The following is a 4,597-nucleotide window of genomic DNA, read 5'->3' on the forward strand; positions in this document are numbered from 1 at the left end:
CCATGTCTGTTGGTTGTGTTGTTCTTTTTACATCTCTTTGCAGGTGATGAACCAGACTGAAGAGGTTTTATCATTAGCTCCTTTATATCTCCTGTTTCTTTCATCTTTTCTCCTTTTTTCTGTTTTTCCTCTTCTGTTCTACTTACATTGCAGTGTCCATATAATCTGTAAAACTCCCTGCATAATTATAATAAAGCAATTTACATGCATAAATCAAGCGGAACACTATGATGATAGCCGTACTGCTCCACTTGTGAAAGTAAAATCTGTTGGGCTCTTTGTGCCATCAAGACAGTTATTCTTATTGCCACATTGCCAGGCAGGACACTGTTAAAAAAAAGAAAAAGAAGGCCAGGGCCAAAACAAACACACACACACATTCCAGGTAGCCCACATATATATATATATATATATATATATATATATATATATATGTATATATATATACACACCTAGAGGGGGGGGAAAGTAGCTTCTGAGATGTGGGGGCTGTATGGCATTATTTTTGTAATTAGACTTGTTGGAACTGTTGGAATTTAAATACTTAAATACAATCCCCCCCCCGGTTGGCAAATGAAGATAATCATCTTTAGTGTCTTGATTTTTGTTTTTGTCTTAAGAGAATTCTACCATTTTGAGCCCAAACAGGGGATTACTTATATCTTAGTTTGAAGCGACCTGCTGGTGGAGCTAAAGGTGACCATTGCTCTCTCCCAGGAGCAGATTTTGTTATTTTCTCCTTCCCTGCAGAAGTACAGTAGCTTGATAAAAGGTCACCTTAAAAGTCCCCGCTTGTTATTTTTTTGTTGCTACGACGATCCTGAAAAGATGGAGTTTCTGCAAACCTCTGGATGATGTTTGCTGGTTCCCCTACAGTGAAAGCAGGGCTATAGAGTCGGGAACAAAACAAAATTCATTTATTCAGTTCAGTAGTTGTTAGAAATCTGTTATTTGTGTTTTTTTTTTAGCTTTCTTACTCTATGGAAAGTTTTTCAACATATTAAACATTTCTACTTAACCAGAAAGTAATGGTTTATGTTCAACAAACATTTAGGTAAATTTGTCGCTACCCTGTTTTTGTTGTGTTTATTGTGAAGTCGGTCTTAACTTTGGCGTTTTGAAAAGTTTTGAATCTTAACTTGCCTTATGCCCGCGTTTCTCAAAGTGTGTGGCGCGACCCACTGGTGGGGAATTGAGACGTGACAGGTGGGGCGCGCCAAGTTCCGGTGTGTGTGTGTGTGTGACTATAAATGTAGAACGTGTGAGAGCAAACTGTCCTTATAGCTGTATGTTGCCGCTTTTTAGACCAATCAAACCCACAGAGTAATCATTACTAGCCTACATGCAGTCTAATTAAAAGAACATTAGATATGAGAAACATTTAACCTGGAACTGAAGTGCCAAAATAATGATTGACGTGACGTCGGCATATTATTTGTAACGGAATAAACTTTCGCGCCCCAGTGTTGCCAACTCAGCGACTTTGTCGCTATATTTCAGACCCCTCCAGCGACTCTTTATCAAAAAAGCGACTAGCGACAAATTAGCGACTTTTGGAGACTCTTACGTGAAAGCACGTATCGTTCCTTTTCTTGTCCTCCAGCGGCAGGTGCTGCCGTGGGGCGCCTCCCCCATCCCCACCCCGTTCTCCCCCGCTATCGCAGGAGTCCCTCTCAGCGCTGCAGAGACACAGCATGTTTACCCTCAGCGTCCAGACTGCAAATAAAGCGCACATGCGCCGGGATTGGCGGCGCAGGTTGATCATAATTAACTGAATTTGAAATATTTTATCTTAAATAAATAGGACCAGTTTATTGAAATGACGTCTGACTCCACCCTGAGGCTCAGGTTTAATGCTCAGACTAATAGTGAATTCTGGTTTGGAGTGGAGAGGGAGTATCCACTCATCGGGCAGAGAGCTGTGTGCATTCTTCTTCCCTTTGCCACATCATATCTCTGTGAGATGGGCTTTTCAACTGTTGCTTCACTGAAAACAAAATACAGATCTCAGCTGAACATTGAGCATGACTTGAGAATGGCAGTATCAAGCCTGCAACCCCGTTTTGAGAAACTGTGCAATGCAAAACAGGCTCATTGCAGCCACTGATGCAGGGATAAATAGACCTGTATTGCCAGATGGATTTCACTTCTTTTCTTTTATTAACAGATTGCAGAGTGGCACTTTAATTTTTTCTATCTTTGAGCTTGATACAAATTTTGACACAGCTGCATTTTTATTTTCTTTATTTTTGAGCTTGCTGTTATTTGATGTAGATAGTTTGTATTTAGATACTACTTGTTACTTCAATAAAATTGGAACATTTTAAGATTGTTGCATATTTCATTAGCATTGTGTTGGGGCGATGGGGACAGGCGGGGCTTGAAAATTCCCCCTTGTCCAAAGTGGGGAATGACAGAAAAAGTTTGAGAACCACTGCCTTATGCTGTAGGAACCATGCACCACGACCCTATGACAGATGAAGGTCGGGGGGCTGTGATGATTCGTCGTCATCTCTGTGGTCACATGTATCAACACCTCAACATCAACACCTTTGTTTCTAGATGTTGGAGCTTGGCCTGTTTTCCAGTGTAGTCCTGTTTCTCTGACTGTGACTAACTGGATGTGCTCTCTTTGTCCTCTGGCATGGGAGCTGGCTCGGAGCTCGTCTGCCTGGCTGTGTGTTTCCTGGACGGGGCCGCCTTTTACAGCTGCTTTTTTCTATGTCTGCTTCTGTCTCCTTGAACCCCAGTGGGCCTCAGCAGATGGCCGCTCACACTGAGCCTGGTTCTGCTGGAGGTTTCTTCCTGTTCAAAGGGAGTTTTTCCTCTCCACTGTCGCTACAAGCATGCTTAGTGTGAGGGATTGCTGAAGAGTCAATGAGTCGATGCAATCAACTGGTTTTTCTTAGATAGAAAACTGCTGGAAGCCGAACTCTGATCATAGAAACCATCATCAGCCCTCTTTAATGTGGATTTTCAGCTCCTCCTTATTCGCTAATGCAAGATTTTCTTTGAAAACCCACAGGTGCCTCTTTTATTCAGACTGCGGTCTGAAAAACGTCCAGCAGTCCCCAAGCAACCAGCATTGAGTCGGTGTAATTCAGACATGGCCGCCTTCTGACGAGCATACCGATATCCAGAGAAGAAGACAGTTGTATTGAGGACTTCTCTGAAAATGCTAAACTCTCACTTCCTCTGGAGCCTTGTCTTCAGCTCAAGTATAAAACAGACTAATAGCCTCAAACCAAAGCACAGGTAGTAATTCCAACAAAGTTTATATCGTCAGCCACTGATCTGCCCTGATACAGTAGCTCACCTTCATTACTCATGCCTTTTACCTGCTTTACCTGCTTAAGGCCAGAAAAGATCATGGCTGTATCATTGTATCACTGTTCAACTGAGTGTGCAACTGAGTGTGCAGCTGTTCAGAGGATCTCCATCTGAAGTTAAGTTATTTTCTCTGTGATATCTCTGTATCTAAGTAACTCTAACTGACTACTTTAAAACATAGCACCTTCTGCTGCACTTTTCTACTGAGCACTTGTCAGTTTCACACGGTTTTATTTCTGATAGCAAGAAGTAGCTAGCCTAGGCTAGCGCTAGCTTAGCATTGCTATGGCTTCTCTCTCTCCCTCCCTTGACTCTTTTCCAACTCTTCCTTCTTCCTCTCCTCTCTCCTGCTCTCTGTGTGAGATGTTCAGTTATTCCTCTGCCTCCTTTAGTGATAATGGGATGTGTAATAAGTGTAGTATTTTTGTAGCTTTGGAGGCGAGGGTGTCAGAGTTAGAATCCAGGCTTCAGGCTGTTGAAGTAGGCCCCCCACGTAGCTGTCCTCCAAAAGTGCCTGAGCAGCCAGGCGATTGGGTAACTGTACGCAGAAAGCGTAGTCGTGGATCTCTGCCCACTGGTCACCACCAACCCGTTCACGTTTCTAACCGGTTTTCCCCACTCAGTGACACACCCACTGAGAAGCCCACTCTGGTGATTGGCAGCTCCATAGTCAGAAACGTGGCATTAGAGACACCAGGGACCATAGTCAAATGTTTGCCGGGGGCCAGAACGGGCGACATCAAATCCTACCTGAAACTACTGGCTAAGGATAAGGTTAAATACAGTAAGATTGTTATTCACGCTGGTGGTAATGACACCCGGTTACGCCGATCGGAGGTCACTAAAATTAGTGTTGCTTCGGTGTGTAAGTTTGCCAAAAAAATGTCGGACTCCGTAATTTTCTCTGGTCCCCTCCCTGATCTGACCAGTGATGACATGTTTAGCCGCATGTCGTCATTCAACCGCTGGTTGTCTAGGTGGTGCCCTGAAAACAACGTGGGCTACATTAATAATTGGCAATCCTTTTGGGGAAAGCCTGGTCTGATTCGGAGAGACGGCATCCATCCCACTTTGGATGGTGCAGCTCTTCTTTCTAGGAATCTGGCCACATTTATTAGTCCTCCAAAACCCTGACCACCCAGGGTGCAGACCAGGAAGCAGAGTTGTAGTTTAACACACATCTCTGCAGCTTCTCTACTGTTACCCACTCTTTACTCCATCCAGACAGTGTCTTGCCCACGACCAAAATCTAATAAATTAGCAAAGA

Source organism: Cyprinodon tularosa, unplaced genomic scaffold (assembly GCF_016077235.1).
Source record: "Cyprinodon tularosa strain WSP-4 unplaced genomic scaffold, ASM1607723v1 ctg1287, whole genome shotgun sequence".
Taxonomy (NCBI): domain Eukaryota; kingdom Metazoa; phylum Chordata; class Actinopteri; order Cyprinodontiformes; family Cyprinodontidae; genus Cyprinodon; species Cyprinodon tularosa.